Genomic DNA, 17957 nt, shown 5'->3' with positions numbered 1-17957 from the left:
AGTTAACTGCTTTATTAATTCATTCGTGGAACGAATATATTCTGAGGTATTTGGTAATTCCTCATTCCTTTCTGTTCCTATTCCGTTTCTTGGGGTTTCATTTCTTTGAACTGGGGTTTCAGTATAATTTCTACTTTCTCCTGATATATTTGAATTACGTCTTGTTTCTACTCTTTCAGGTGTTTTTCTATAATTCGAATTTGTTTTAGGAGATGTCTCATCAATAATTTCTCCTGGAGGGTCACCTGGAGAAGTCCATGAACAAACTGGTTGATAAGGTGGCGGTCTTCTAGTATAAATTTCTTCTAATACCGCATCTTCTGAATCACTTTCTTCACTATTTTTCTTTTTCTTTTGGGCACTCTTTTGTCCAGTTACCTCATCAATTAGTCTCACTGGGTACAAGTCATCACACCTGTCTGCACTTCTCCATCGACGCATTCTATCCTCATGTGTTTCTCTACCAAGTCCTAATCCTGTTCCCCTTAATATTTCTCTACTCACTCAATCTAATTCAAACATTTCATATTCCCATTCAACTAAAGCTTCAAATTGAGTGGGTCCAGGCTTTGGTACGAGTTTCATCATTTTTTCTCTTAAATTTCTCAAAACCGCTATGTTAAATGATCCGTCTTCCGGCCATGCTAATACACCATTATTCTCAGTATACTTCATCCAATTCTCAATCCAAAGACAAGTATGATAACCATATTCACCCAACATATAAGCTGCAGGTGTTTTGTACTTATGAAGTAATCTTCCACCCAGCAATAACATTTTCTTGTCAGGTTTAATTTTGTTTTTCAATTTCTGAAACCATGAAAGCCTCTTTTTCTCCTTTATGTAATAGTAATTCATGTTTTTTAAACAATTTCCCTTACTTCGGTAAAGATCGTAACAACTTCCTTGTTATTTCATAACACCAACCAATCCGTGCGCGAAACTTACCAACAAACCAATCAAGTTAAGCTTCGTCACTATTTTGCTCAACCAATAGAATAACTGTTTTTCAGGATGAGCCAATCAGCTGTCAGCTTGCCTTAGTCACATGGACCAATCTGTGCGCGAATACTGTGACGTATGTTAGCCAATCACAGCGCGACACTTGTGACGTATGCTACCGCTGCAGCTACTCTGTCCCTCACTCCACTCCTTAAACTGACGCCTCCTTTACAAAAACATTTTTATAGCGCCATATTTACAAATCTTTCAATTGAATTCAGTTAATAACTCCACAAAAACAAACCATTTGTCTGTTTCACTAAAATAAAGTGATAGCTTTCCCAAACATTCAAATATTCTTTTCACGTGAAATAGACAAAGCTATTTTCACAGAATATTTAAATTCGGTGATAAAGTAAGGCTACTTTACCCTTCTAGCAGGTAATAACGAACTTGTTTCTCTCTAAATGCACATACAGAGATATTTTACACCTCCTTAGAGACAATTCAGAGTTTCACTCGATCGTATATTACAAATTCATTTACGCACATTCATACAGAAAAATCCCTAACCATGCATATATAAATCTTTAGTAGGACTTTAACCCACTAATAGAAATCCTCACTCGCCAGTAAGATAGACGACGCTTCCTTACCCTTCACTCAAGAGTGATAAATTCTACTACTCTTTTCACCGTGAATTTTAAAACAGGACAGAAGTCCCTATATTTATAAGCTACAATTTCATAGACAATCCTCACTATGCATTCTACCTTACACACCTAAAATCCCTAAACTTGTGCTGTACGACCACAACACTTGTGATATACGGCGATATCACTATTTTGAAACAGAACAAATGCACTGTGTAACTTCACCTGTCACACTTCTCATGCCGGCACAAACCAGGAATTTTCACACTGCTGGAAAAAACCTTTTGACTACATATAACAACTGAACAAACTTAACATGTTTTAGACATCAATCCTATGTATTACCATGTAACATGCTAGTTACCATAGAAACCTTAACTCTGCTACCAAGAAATTGATCCAGCGCTCTGTTTGGAAAACTGTCTCAAAAACACTACCTATCACCTCAATCCTCACCATTTATCATGAAACTCACATAAAGGCCCATAATACCAATGAGACAATTTTTTGAGCAACTGAATCAAGTGGTGTGATTAATCAAAACTACTCTCATAATATTTACACTATTATATACAACTGCAGTTTACTTATTTTCACCATGGTTTTAAACATTTATTAATCAGACCACTAAGGCGTTTGGATCAACTGATGGAAACTAGACCATGAATAAACAAGACCAGCTTGTCTTTTCAAATCTAATTTTATTAACTTTATTTTTCCTAAAGAAAATAGCATTTACGTTTTAAAATCTTTATTTTATAAGCAATTAAGAAAGCAGCATTTTATTAAGGAAATGAATTAATAAACTGACATTTTCAAAGCAAGCTCAGAAACATGAAATATTAGCAAAATAACGGTTTCCATTCCCTAAATCTATTTCCCTGTCTATTTCTCACTTCACCTAGAAAGGAAAAATCATTTAAAGTCTGCTGTCCTTACGTGTGCCAAAAGTCCAACAGCATGTCACGTCATTCAGGAATCAGGAGCAGCGAGAGAGTTTTTTCCTGCTCATGGTGTCAGGTTTTATACCTTTCTTTCTAGCTAAACTTTCTACATTTTACATTCTTTTAAACGAATCCAAGCGTTTCATTGGCTGTCCTGTGTCAGTCCATGATAAAATATTTTAGGTCATGTCCGATTCTTGACCAAGTCCAGGCTTCACATAAGCCCTATTGTCTTTCACTTCCACATCTTTCAGCTTCCTCAAGAAAGTTATTTTTCCTCGAGTTTTGAACATTTACTTCCTAGCCTTGGCAGACACTTTAAGTTTCTGTCCTTGAGCCTTTTCTCCGTGAGCACGTTCAACCCAGCCAAAGAACTGCTTTTCAATTAACGATGACAGTGCAGTAAAAATCTTCACAGCTACGCATGTGAAAGACTTCATTCTGGACAAGCTTTTGCGTCTGCAGCTCTGTCAGCCATTTTTTTCTGAACCATATTTAGGCCTCACTTTGGAAACTATTATTAAACAAACACAAGACATCAATTAATTAAAGAATTGAGACCCATTCTGTTACCCACCCCCTTTCTAATTATTCCTGTTAATTATGTTACCTAGCAAAAAGCACAATCAAGCAGCATTATAATTACCTCTCTTTTAGGAACTGCACGAACTCCATAAGCTTTTGTCACAGAAAAGACATATAATAAGCTCACAAAATAAGCACATGCCATTAGTTAAACAGCCGCATTTAATACTGACAAAGACAATAGACAAGGCTAGTTTATTATTTTTTCTTTGCGTTTGCAACATAAAGCACATTAGTTTATCCCGCGTGTATTGATGAATGTATTCTTAAACTAAGTTGATTAGTAATTTCATCACAAGCTTATTAATTTAATTACTGTTATGGGAGATTAACTTCACATGTTTGAACAAAATCTTGTTCTTCACCTTGCTTCATCAACTCTTAGTATCTAAGACTGATTTGCATAAGGTTGGGCCCTGACAGTAGTAACACAGTGAATAATAAAACATGGACTGGAATTCCTTCCAAGTAACAACCGGCAACTTAGAATAACTCAAGGATTCCTCATATCACGTTCTGTTTTTCTTAGGAGAACAAAAGAGCAACAATTCCAATAGATCTTCTTGGGATAGAACTACATAGAAAGACATTCTTGTTTCTAACAACTCTGGGCTCTGATGCCACTGCAACTGCTGCATTATTGATAGCTACACCCCTGAGAGAGACCTCATCCCATGGACCTCGCAGCCTTGCAGACACTATAAACACCAATAGGAACCCACAGATCCTTGACCGGTGTATGTGCATCCTCTAATATTACCAGCGAGCCTAAGCTGGTATGTTTCAAGTACTCTAAATCCAAATAATGTGATAGGGACATCTTTTAAAAGTTTTAGGAAATAGTCTTTATTGGAACTTTTTTTCTTCTTTTAAAGAAGCACACACTTTGACAACACATGTATCACGAATCAATTGCTTCCTCAGGGCCATAAGATGTTGTGCAAACCAGTAAAATTCAAAAGAAAACGAAGCAAAATCAATATTCTTTTGCTAATATCAAACGATTTCTCATACACATATAGATTCATCATATATATATATATGAATCTGTGTAACTTAATGTGTATGAAGTGCACCAATTCGTCCTGTGTTGAGACGCTTAGAAGAGGGTGATCCCCCTCCCCCAGGCAACACAGAGCAGGACCATGGCTAAGCAGGGGAGGTGGCCAGTGACCTAACAATAGGCCAATAGACCCAGGGACACGCATCATACATTGTCTTCCGCTCCTGTTCACTGGCTCAACAGTAACATTCAGCCATGATTTTCAATGCATTGGGCCCCTAAACCCACAGGGCCACTGTGTCACTCAGCTTGCTGCACGATTGAAAGCTACATCTTCAGAGGGGCCTCTTCTCCTGGGCCTTGCAGCCATCGTCCAGTGCTACGAGGCCCAGGGGAGGATGGGCTTCTCCTGGCATGCAGCTCTGGATCAGAGCAGCGAGGGCCATGGTGCAGGGGCCAGAGGAGTGGCAATGGAGACATGGGTTATGATCCAAGCAAAGTAAACTGAACATCTGTCCACTTTCAGAGAAATACAAACACAGCCATAATTTGAGAGCATTGGGTCCCTACCATCCCTGAGACCTGGCACCACTGCACCTGCTGCACTATTGAAAGCTACACCCCAAGAGGGCCAGGCCCATGGGTTTCGCAGTGATATCCCTCTGCTGAGGAACCCATGGCAGGGAGCCACCTCTCCCGGGCCTCACAAAGCTTGATCCCGACACAGGTTGTGGGGAAGGAGGGCCTCCCAGCAATGTAACATATGATGAGGACCGTGGAAGAGGTGCACGAAGCATAAAAATAGTGCCATGGGCCCTGGTGTAAAGTAAAAGTTCCTCCTCACCCTCATCCACCACCTGCACGTTAAAATACTGCCTTAATTTGGGTGCAGTGGCCATCTAATACTTTTGGTGAATAGTACCACTACATCTACTGCATTACTCATAACTATGCCCCTGGCATGGTAAAGGAGGTGCAGTGGCACCAGGGACATTAGGTGCCCAATGCACCTAAATCCTGTCAGCATTTTATCATGCAGCCAGTTGATGGGGGTGTGGGCCATTTCTACATTGTACCGCTGTCAAGCGGTGCACGGTAAAATACAGCCAGGATTTGAGTGCATTGGCAACTAATACCCCCGGACCTGGTACCCCTGCAACTACTGCTTTATGGATGACTATGCCCTTTACATGGTCCCATACACTGAACCATGATACAGCAGGTGCAGTGGCATCCTGGGGCCTGCAAGAACCCCTTCCTGGAGCATTGCAGTCATGCTCTAGCACAGAGAGGGGTAGGAAACTCCTCACCCTGGCCTTGCAGCTATGATGTAGTGCTTTGAGGCCCAGAGCTATCTCGTTGAGGTTTGGCGTACAGGGTCTCCTCTCCTGGGCCTCAGAGTCCTTGCCTAGCACTGTCAGGCCCAGGAAAGTAGGGAAATCCTACACTGGGCCTTGCAGATGGGATAGTGCTTCAAGGCCCAGGTGATAAGAGCCCCCTTTCCTGAGTCCACCAGCTATAACCCAGCACTGTCAGGGACATGGCAGGGTCACCAAGCTATGGTTTAGTGATGTGAGGCCCAAGGAAGAGGGATCCATTCCTGTTGGAATAACAGTCATAATCTAGTGTTGTGTTGCTCGGATTCAACCTTCTCTAAATAACAAATAACGTATTAAATCAACATGTTTTGTCTTATTAATATTGCACCACATGACATTTCTAGTAAGCTGGGGAAGCTTGCCAATGTGCTTTTACTAACAGTAACTCGAATACATTAAGATAGTCGCCCCAATGTGGGAATTTCACGGCGCATGCGTCTGCCACGCTCACTTGACATGACGTAGTCTCTGCTTTGGTGGGAAATCTTTGCTTCTGCACACTAGAATTAAAGATGGCTGCTCTATGTTTCACATGCTGATGCTTATGCTGCTGCTTGTACTAAACCTTGTTCGTTCTGCCTAATTATTAATGCTATAGTTAAAATAAAGTAATGGGAATAGAGTAGAGATAAGTGGTATACAGTGCATTCATTTATTCCTTGTTCTAAAACTGTTTCTCTTTAACTTTGCTACTAGTTCGTATTTGGGCCTGATGTTACCTCGCTGTGCTCCATATTAAAAAGAACTGCGTCTGCGCAGAAGAGCTCAAGAGTCCTCAAGTCATGGCATTGAACTGGTGCCAGTAACAGACTTGCCTGTGAAAACCATGAGAACCTCACCCTTCGACCTCTCGAAAGGAAGCTCAACTATACAAATTTTATACATTGTATTTGTTATTGAAACATCCATTGTCGGGTGGAATAAAAGTGCATTGGAAAATAAAATTATGGGAGGGAACATTGATTTAAATATTTGAATGAAATGATCTCATAACTGGTATGGTGTGATGACCTCTCCTCACTTTTGACCAATCAAATTGAGGGAATACACACATTTGCAACATTGGGGGTGGTACATTGCCCAGGAAAATAGTATATCTAAGGTAGGCTTAGCTAGTTAGTTTGTCCAACTTGTCCGAACAGCTGACCTGTCACTGACCCAACTTACTCAATAGGCGATCGAGAGCAGAGGTGCTGGTGGAGCACTCTGTCAGAAGAATCGATAACCCAATCGGGATTCTGAGGGAGAAGAATCGATAACCCAATCGGGGTTCTGAGGGAGGAAATTCAATAACCCAATCGGAGTCCGACTGTTAGCCGCAGAGAGGGGCGTGACGCTGGCGTTGCACTTTAGCTGAGGGTACTGGTTCTGTCCTGCGTTGGTCCTGTCCTGATCCACTTTGGTCCGTACCTGTTTTGGTTCTGGTCTGCACCTGTCCTGTCCTGTTTGCACCTGAACTCTCGGGAGTCCTGTCCTTTATCCCAGCCCGGGCCATGGTTGGTTTTCACACCATTCTAGTTAAATATAATCTGTGTGGGTATGTCATTGTACTGTTTCCATTTTCTTACCCTTCCTATGTTTCAATGCTTAAAGAAAGTTTCATAATATTTTCGCATCATCTTGCTTTAATCATTATTTTCCTAACTGAAAAAGCTTTAACTGAGCTTGTATGGACTCTGACATTTAAGAATTTTCTTAGATAAAGCATTTAAATCTTTCCAGAGTTTGTGGTTAATTTATGAATACAAATTGTTTATTTCCTACCTATTACGCTATCACCCTTGATCCCTTAGGACTTTAGGTGCCGGAGATAAGGATTGGTAAGTCAATGGTATAGGTATAAGTCCTAGAAGGTTAATTAAAATCCTGATTAGCGAAGGTTTACCTGTTCAAAGTGTGTATGTTTATGGGCCCTGGTGAGTATGGTAAAACGAGCAGGTGATCCCGCACTCTATCAGTATTCTTTTGATAGCAGCATGATGGTTAGGGTTTAATTAAGATAGGTAGTTAGTCGCGTATTGATTATTTGATTTTGTATTGATTTAATGTATTAACAAAAACCCGTTTGTATTGTTTTACGTTCGTTTGGAATCCCTAGGGGCAGAATAGCGGGTGGTAAATAAAAGCCACACTGCAGTGAGGTCACTTGCCTAAGGAAGTAAGTGCGTAAAAGTTAGGTAGAACTTGAAGAACTAATTAGGGATTTTCTGTATAAATGTGTGAATAAATGATAGCAGAGGAGTTCGCTGGTGAAACTTTGGCCTTATATCACCTAGAAAGGGTAAGCCTGAGGGAGTAACAGGTTCTCTGATGCTTGTGTGAAGAGTAAGTGGAAGGGATTTACTCGCAGTGAGTGAAGGGTAAACGGAAGAGATTTACTCGCAGTAAAAGAAAATTATTCTTTCCTTTAAATTTAGTCACTTAGGGGCATATGTATCAAACGTTTTTTTATTCGTAAACGCTGCGATTCGCAAAAATACAGCGTTTCAAATAAAAAAATCGGTAAACGCGATCTATGAGCTGTTTTCTCATCGCAAAACTAAGGATTTGCAAAATTTGTGATTCCTTAATTTTGTGTGAGCATTTAAGGAATCGCAAATTGCGATTTCTTAAATGCTATGTATCATGCAACCAAGCTGTGCGATTTCTCCCTAAGAAATCGCAAATTACCACCAACTTCAAGTTGGTGGTAATTTGCGTTTTCTGGCAATAATGCACTTTTTGGCATGTTTCAAAGTGCTATGTGGCACACATGCATGCCCTTAGGGTATGTATGTGCCCCATATGCGCACATATGCTCATTTCAGGGGTGCATCAGGGGGTCCTTATGACACCCTTACACCCTTGACATTATTCTCAATTTGCGATTCTCAAATTGCGAATGGCAAAATGAGAATGATTTCCCATTCATTCCTATGGGCCTCCTGACCCATAGGAATGACTGGGAAGGTAGTCCTTAATTGCTATTTCGCAATTTGCTAAACGCAATTAAGGAATACTAAGAAATCGCAATAAATTTGCGATTTTTTAAATACATCCCGTTTTGCAATTCTCAAAAAGCAATTCCCGAAAAATCGCTATTTGCTAATCGCAAACACATATGTTGATACATATGCCCCATAGGCACATTGACAAATGTTTCTACATTGTTAATTAATGAATATTGCATTTAAAAGTGAAAAAAATTAGTTTTCGTATTACCTTGCAAAGGAGGGAGTCAGTTGCAGTGCTGCACTGACGTCACCAAGACCGCGCTAGTTTTGGTTATGACAGCGAGTGTGTAGCTGAGGTAATAATTGTAAAGGAGGGGTGAGTGCAGGAGCGTGGGAACTTGTCTCACGAGAAAAGCAACGCAATTATTGGTCAAAATGTATTTGAATTCTAATCACTGATTGGTTATTGAAAATAAGAAACACGCTGGTATTGGAAAAGCATTTTAGTAAACAATTGAGAATAGCTGCATATTAATTTTATCGGTACAAATCATATGTGGCATATAGATCCAGCAATTATAGGAAATAGACCCGAAAGGAGGTACTTAGGTTTTGCGCAAGAACAGTACATAAGAGGAAGACCTCATATCATATACGGAGGGAAGAGAAAAATGTCACTTTTAAAGAAAAATAAGAATTTCTTCAAGAAATTTAAAACGATTAAGACAAGAGAAGGGATTATATTTCCACCACCAAATATGCCTGCATCATACATGATGGTAGAAAGGGGCTACCACACTTGTGTGTGGTTAGAAAACTGGATGGAGAACACTAAAGATGACTGTGTTTTGGCATTTCCAGAAAATGGCACCTTTAATGGTAGAATTTTGTACAATCTAAGAACACGCATTAATGAATTAGTTCCCAGACCCAGATTGACTCAGTACGAAGCATTAGATGAGTGAGAAACTGAGGCTTTTGAGCGAGACAGACCCAGAAGTGACAGAAATTGGTATAAAGTCTATCCCAGATTTCCTATAGAAACAAGAGATAAGCAAATGAAGAAATTGAGACAGGCCATGTTTGTGGAAGGATTATATCCAGTACTAACTTTAGAAGAACCATCAGTAAGCAAGTGCACAGAGAAAACGAAGAATTTAATGACTAGTGGTGACTCAGATGATGATTATCTGGAGGATTTGTTAATGAAAAATCCGCTACCTTACCATGAGGAAGCAAATAGAGTTAACCCTAGTGCCCCGTTCTTTACACCACCTTTGGTTCCACAAGTTGTACATGAAACTTCACTAGAAAAGGTTTTACAGGAAAGGGAAAGAAAGGCAATAAATAAACAGAGAAGTGAGTTGATTCAGAAAATGTCCCATTTGAATACAGTCCTGAAACCCTAACTATACTGGTAACTATAGATCCTGTGGTTCCCTTGTATGTAGATGAACAAATCTGTTCTAAAACTCCTGTTCTGACTACACCTGTAGTACAACCTAGAAAGGAAACATTGATTATTGATGACCAAGCAAGTGAGTGCGAGTCAGTAATCTCCCTAATGGATTTACCTATAAGAGAACCCGTAGTAGTTCAAACAGGAAAAACCCTCCCGGAAGCCATAGAGAGGTGAGAATGGAAACATCCTCAGGTACAAGAAGTGCTACTGTAGTATCCTCAGAAAAAATAGAGAGATGGTCTCGAGAAATAGAGAAGCCAAAATCACAGCTGAAAGTATTGGATATTTTTAAATTAAGAGTTGAATTGGAAGAATTGATTACTGGAAATGTGGGTTTAGAAAGATTAAATACATTCAGTAAGGATGAATTATTGTTTATATGTCGAAGTATTACTCGAAATACAAAAACTTTTCATGAGAAATTAATTAATTTGGCTTCTGATATGGGAATTGATATTGGAAAATCTAAAGTGTTACAGAAACCTTACCGAGCTGAATTTTCTGATAAAGAATTAGAAAACATGAATGTGTCAGGACGAAAAGTGCAAATAAAGAAATTATTATCATTGTTGCAGAAATGGGGGGATTTAGACAAGTGGAAAGCTAGATGGACAAAGAAAAAAGAGGAAGCCCAAGCAAAAAGTACTACATCTGAATATTTGCTAAACGAATCAGAAAATGTAGAAAGGTTGTGTCCAATGGGAGATGTGAAAGGAGGAGGGTATGTACATGTCCCATGGTCCCGGCAGGATATTTGATCATTTACAAATGATTTCCCGAAACTTAGAGAAAAACCTGTAGAGTGGTGCAGACAAGTCAAAAGATTTGTAAAAGTCTCGAAAGTATTGTTGAAAGATTTAGATGGGTTGTTTGATATTGTAGTCCCTGTAGATTTGTGGACATAATGTAAAATTACCATAGATTGGCCCAGTAAAGTGTACCCCAGAGTCCAAAGACAGGAGCCCCCTCAGATGATGTAATGAAGAAATACCATCAAGTCAAAACCTTCATGAAAGGGAAGGTACCCCCAAAAGAAACAGATTGGACAAGAATAAACAGAACTACCCAAAATAAAGATGAATCAGTACATGCATATTATGAGCGCCTTTTACAGGTATTCAAGCAGTATAGTGGGTTGGAAAACATTGACACGAAAGACATGACATTTTATTTATCGGTTTGTGTCAGGGTTAAAACCAGAAATTTTGCAAATGATTAAAGATCATAAAATTTGCTGGCAGGCCAAGCCTGTTGATGAAATACTCAAGTATGCAAAATATTGTGGGGATGAAATAGACAATAAACAAAAGAAATTCGAAGAAAAGGTAATGTGGGCACAAGTAAAGTTAGCAGAGCAGCAAGAACTCCAGTTGAATCAATTGAAAAATAATCAGAATCAAGGAGAAGGAAATGGGGGTAAACCGAGAGGAAGAATGAACAGAGAGGAGGCAAAGACAAAGTTTCCTTGTCATGGGTGGGGAAAAATGGGGCATTGGAGGAATGAGTGTAAGGACATATTGAGTAATAATGTCCAAACTGAAATTTTTTATCCACAGACGCAGAATGGGGTGTCAAGGAAACAACTGCAACAGGTATTACAGAACCAGTTACCACTTGCACCTATGCCAGATTCTGGAAGCCAAGCTAAATACAGTGTGGATAACACAAATTGGGAGGGAAGTGGAAGGAGAAACACAGTGACATCACAATTTCTTTTGAGTGACACATTTTCCGAAGAAGATAACTACTGACGGTGCCTGAGAGGGGAGGACAAGGAATGCGTACCTTGCGCATTCTTGCCGGTAGATCAGTCAGGTCCATACATTGAGGGAAAAGTCGAGGGAAATGATATTACCGTTTTGTTGGACACTGTTGCTACCCGTTCTACTGTGAGAACAGCAGACATTCCAAACCTACCCCTCTCAGGAGAAGTGATCCAAGTAGTGGGCGTTTCTAATAAACAAATTAGTACCCCTGTTCCAGAACCAATGGAAGTCAGAATATGGAATTTTAAAGAAATGCACAAATTTGTAGTATGCAACTCCAGTCCAGTGAACCTATTAGGTAGGGACTTGCTGTGGAAAATGAATTGCACAATCTTTTGCACCCCAAGTGGTGTTGAAATTCAAAACCCCGAACAAGGATGGAATTTATAAATTAATGTTAGCCAACAAGAAACTGATAATAAAAAGAAGATGGTGGGAGAGCTTCCAAAAGAATTACAGAATACTGTGAATCCTGAAGTGTGGGATTTCACTGGAAAAGATGTAGGATTAATTGCAAATGTGGACCCGATAAAAGTGACAGTGAAGGAAGGTGCAGTTTACCCAAATATTTGGCAATACAAAATGAGCCCAGAAATAAAAGCAGGTATTGCAGCAGAAATAAAGCGTTTGGTTGAGCAAGGAATTTGACAAGAAATAATGAGCAGTCCATGTAATTCACCTATAATTGGCATAAAGAAACCAAGCGGAAAATATAGGGTCGTGCAAGACCTCCGCAAGGTTAATAAAATAGTCATCCCATGTTGTCCAGTTGTGCCAAATCCCACAGTAATTCTGCATCAGATACCGTGGGGAGCCAGATGGTTCACGGTAATTGATTTGTGCCATGCATTTTTCTCCATACCATTACATCCAGATAGCAAATTTATTTTCTCGTTCAAGTTCGATGACCATGTATTCGTTTTGAATCGTGTCCCTCAGGGATACACAGAAAGCCCATCGATTTTAAATCAGATATTGAAAAAATGTCTTGAATCTCTGATCCTGCCCGGACAGTCTGTCCTGGTGTAATATATAGAAGACCTGCTGGTGGCGTCTAAGATTCGAAATTACTGTGTTGTTGATACCATTGCATTACTGAATCATTTGACTGAAGGAGGACATAAAGTGTCACCTGAAAAGTTACAATTCTGTACCACATCAGTGAAATTACTGGGGCACCAGATAGAGAGAGGTGTCAGAAGAGTTACCTCTGAAAGAATCAAAATAATTAGAAACATGAATCTACCTCAAACACAGAAAGAAATTTGAATGTTTCTCGGAGTTGTGGGTTACTGCAGGCATTGGATTGTGGGATTTGCAGTCCTAGCTAAACCCTTAATACAAATGACAAAGAAGAGAGCAAAGGACCCAGTAGAGTGGGATGACGAAAGCATGACTGCTTTCTTTTTTTTTTTTTTTTTTAAACCTTTATTATATCGTTCAACACAAAATACAGAAGTAGCCCTGCATCGACAGGGGCCGGTCACCACATGTATGCAGAACGTATCAGGAAATCCAATAACACAGCTCTTCAGCCGACAACCCATGGGTCCGGCAGTGGTAGAGGATAGACGATGTATTGAAAACATTTCGAGATCAAGGATATGCCTAAGGTTTCATTTTATAATTAACCCCCCCCCCCAAGAATAAGATAAAGAAGAAATTACAGGATATCCGGAGCTACACACTGGAGGTATAAAAATGCGGGTAGGCGTTAAAAGGCAGTCATGGATCAAGATAGACCAACAGTAAAAATGCAAGCGCCAGTATGTTCACTAAGGGAGAAGAACAAAGCTACCAATCTATCATCATAACCACCCACCCCAAACCCCGCCCACTCATATGCTGCAGGATGAGATCGAAAGTATCGCTACCGGACCCTGCGAGAAAAAAGAAAAGGGGCCATAGAACACAACAAAGGCAAAATAACAAACCCCCCCGCACCCCCCACCCTGCACCCCTGCAATGGCTACGGCCTACCCCACTAGCAGCGTGCCTGTCGCCCAGAGGAATACCCTAAAGAGAGAGAAAGAGAAGAAAGAAGGGGCCATAGAACACAACAAAGGCAAAATAACAAACCCCCCCACCACCCTGCACCCCTGCAATGGCTTCGGCCTAACCCACTAGCAGCGTGCCTGTCGCCCAGAAACGTCCCTAAAAGAGAGAAAGAAGCGGAGGAGGAGAGACAAAAAAACACACTCCCGGACCCCCTTACCCTCCACCAGACTCGACCACCCGGAAACAAGTGCAAAATAAATGTAGCGAGATGCACAATCAATCCGGGTAAGTACGAAACATACCACCCGACTCCCGCATTTCACAGGTCACAATCCCAACAGCAGATTAAATTATTTTCCCGTATCCTAAAAAGTCCCACAAGTTAACCCTGGCCAGTACGAATGTCCATTGGAGCACTTATAACCCAGGCCACTGCAACAATGAGAGAGGTAAAGGTTTCATGAAAGTTCAAGTCAGTATGAGCAAGCCAAATAAAGGATAAAAGTTCACGATCTCCACAGAACAAGCGAGGAAAAGCATGGAAGGATGCTAAAACTTTCCAATAGTCACTGGTGATCTTGTTAAGGCAGTCAAGATTGTCCATAGTGATATTCGGCGAGATAGGGTTCAAGCAAGGGACGCTGACAATGTCCACGGGCGTGCGATCTGTCTCATAGGAATCAGCAGTGCGAAAGGGATCCGGCGTCTGCACAGGGACCTCGAAGTTGGATACACGATGTTTCATTGGTGGCACCGCTGGCTGCGATGATGGCAAAAAGCCGCTGTCTGGTCTCCGGCAAGGATCATCCATTGTTACCGACAGTGCCTGGTAGTCGACGATGATCTGTGAGTGGAGCGCTCTAATGGCCGCCATTACGGCGCGCAGCGGTGGTGTGTCTTTCGTCCCCTCCATCTCCTCTCGTAAGCAACAGAGCAGGATGCAGACCCCGGAGGCCGGCTACTCCGGGGAAGCAGGCAAATCTGGAGCGGACACCAACCACGGGCGCTCTCACCTCACAATTTTGCACCTTCGCCGCTGGTCAGGGCTCCCGTCCGCACCCCCCCCCCGACAAGCTTACTATGTCTCCGGGCGTCGGATACAGGGCCGCAGCAAACGATGCGTCACGCCGTGGCGTGTGCGTTGCAGGCAGGATACGAAATCGCCGTTTAAAACAGGTAGATTATGTCCCCGTTCAGGAGACCGGACAAAGCCCAAGGTTCACAGCCGATGTTGTTCAATTCCAGCCCGGATGGGTTAGAAATCGAGGCCCCGGCTTCCACTCCCAGGTAGGCCGAAAATGAAACACGGCGTATCTCCGTCATCCGGTGTGATAAAAAGTTCGGGATTGCGCCTTCAGAGTCAGTCACTCCTCATATATACGGGAGTCCGGTTGGAAAACAGGATAACTTGCAGGATATACGAGCTGCTGGCGGAGGTCGGCGGAGCCGGGAGCTTATGCGGCCATCTTGCTTGCTAGCGTCTGCAACGTCATGACTGCTTTCTTAAAACTGCGAGACTGTCTGTGCTCAGCTGCAGCATTAGGGATGCCTGATTATTCAAAATAATTTGCACTGTTTTGTGATGCATGTGACAATTGTGCACTGACTGTTCTGACCCAAACTCATGGTCTGATGAGACATCCTGTGGCATATTTTTGTGCTCCACTGGATCCTGTGGCATCTGCATTGCCAGGATGTCTGAAAGCAGTAGCTGCAACCTGCATGAGTCTTGAACAAAGTGAATCTATCATTATGGGACACCCTGTAACTGTGTATGTCCCACATGCAGTCGTGATTCTATTAACCAGAACACATACTCAGTACTTAACTCCTAGTCAGATGACCAAATATGAACGAATCATTCTAGGTGCAGAAAATGTGACTATTGGTAGATGTACTGTTCTGAACCCAGAAACACTGTTACCCGACTCACATTTTGAGGAAATAAAGGAGGTTGTCGAACATGATTGTATCGCCACCACAGAATACAGTACTAAACCACGACCAGACATACGAGAAGAACCATTAATAAATTCAGAATATGAGCTGTTTGTAGATGGTTCATGCATGCGACATAAGGAAGGAGAATTGAGCGCTGCTTTTGCTGTGTGCACATTGGGTGGTGTAGTCGAAGCATCCTATTTACCCGGAGTAAAGTCTGCACAAATAGCCAAATTAATTGCATTGACGAAAGCTTGCAAAATTGGGAAAAATTGGAAAATAACCATATACACTGATAGCCAGTATGGTTACGGGGTTGTGCATGACTTTGGCCAACTCTGGATGCAAGTGGAGTTCATGAATTCTTTAGGTACTCCCATTAAAAATTGACATTATGTAAAGGATTTGCTAGAAGCCATCGAATTACCAGAAACAGTGGCTGTGGTCAAGTGTGCTGCTCACCAATCTGGGAATGACAAAGTGACAGCAGGTAATTGTTATGCTGACCAAGTAGCCCAACACTGTGCAAAATTCAAAATAGCTGTAAACAAGAAAATTGAGGCCTATGGAAACAGCTGCCAACTTATGTTGCTTGGACGAGTGAAAACAGGGGAGGAAGTGAGAGATTTACGAAATGAAGCAGAAATAAAAGAAAAGGAAGAGTGGGAGAATATAGGATGTCGGAGAAGGGTTGAGGATGGTGTTATTGTTTAACTTGATGGTAGACCTGTGTTACCAGATTGTATGCTTGCTCCTGTGGCTAGGATGTACCATGGAGATTCACACATAGGTAGGAATGCAATGGTTAGGCTATTTAGACAGAGTTGGTTCAATGTGAGGTTCAGGAATGTAGCAGAGAGTCTTTGCCAGAGGTGCATAACCTGTCAACAAATGAATCCTGGTAAGAGAACTGTAGTTTTGCCAGGAAAGATTGGAAAAGCAGAAGGTCCCTTCATACGACTCCAAATTGATTTCATCCAGTTACCCCCTTGCCGAGGACTGAAGTATGTCCTTGTCATTGTCTGCCTGCTTTCAAAATGGGTGGAAGCCTACCCTACTCGCAGAAATGATAGCATCACTGTAGCTAAACTTTTATTGAGAGAACTCATAGCTCGTTTCGGTTTTCCAGTAACAATTGAATCAGACCGAGGGTCTCATTTTAATAATGAAATAATTTGTCTAATCTGTGAAGCATTCCAAATTGAGCAAAGGCTGCACTGCGCATACCGACCAGAGCCTTCTGGAATGGTGGAACAACTGAATGGCACAATCAAATCACAATTAGGAAAGATGGATGAATCTACCCGATTGGAGTGTCCTGATGATTTACCTCTTGTTCTGATGGTACTCAGAAGCATCCCAGACAGGAATACAGGCTTGAGTCCCCATGAGATACTCATGGGAAGAGCAATCAGGCAGGCAAGTGTACCAGGACACAAGCTGATAAATATATCTGATGATTTAGTACTCGAGTACTGCAAGGAACTGGCTGATCAAGTGGGTTCTATCTCTCACCAGGTTGGGGAAGACACTGTTGCCAGACAATCGACTTCAGCACATGATCTGAATCCAGGTGATAAAAGGAACATGCTTTAGAATCTTGCCTAGCACCGAGGTGGGGAGAGCCACATCAAGTGATACTGGTTACCACCACAGCTGTAAAGTGCAACGTTATTCCAAATTGGATCGAGTCATACCAAGAGGATGACTGAACCTGATGACATAGGAGCTGAAGGTTGTGCAGCTGAAGGATCCCACGAAGTCGATCCTGAAGTAGCTGATGAGGAACAACCGAGCACCAGCCAGGATGAATGGATTCCAGTAGTCGACATACCTGCAGAAATTGTGAGAACCAGAAGTCAAACCTATCTAGGGGTGATGCTTCGTCCAGGAGTTTTGTTGGGGGCATAACTTGCTTGCAAGGAGTCTAGGTCCCAAGAAACCACGGGGCCATGCCAGCTGTCCCCCATCAGCCCCTCCCACCACCGGCAGCTACATCACTGCTTGCGCCACCCGCTCCGTGGGTGACGCTTCGTCCAGGAGTTTTGCTGGGGGCATACCTTGCTTGCAAGGACTCCTGGTCCCAGGAAACCACGGGGCCACACAAGCTGCCCTCCATCAGCCCCTCCCACCACTGGCAGCTACATCACTGCTCGCGCCACCCGCTCCGTGGGTGACGCTTCATCCAGGAGTTTTGCTGGTAGCATAACTTGCTTGCAAGGGCTCTAGGTCCCAGGAAATCAGGGGGCCACGCCAGCTGTCCCCCATCAGCCCTTCCCACCACCGGCAGCTACACCACTGCTTGCGCCACCCGCTCCGCGGGTGACGCTTCGTCCAGGAGTTTTGCTGGG

The sequence above is a fragment of the Lissotriton helveticus genome, chromosome 5_1 (assembly GCF_964261635.1).
Source record: "Lissotriton helveticus chromosome 5_1, aLisHel1.1, whole genome shotgun sequence".
Lineage (NCBI taxonomy): Eukaryota > Metazoa > Chordata > Amphibia > Caudata > Salamandridae > Lissotriton > Lissotriton helveticus.
The sequence above is the reverse complement of the archived record's forward strand: the minus strand, read 5'-3'. Positions refer to the sequence as shown.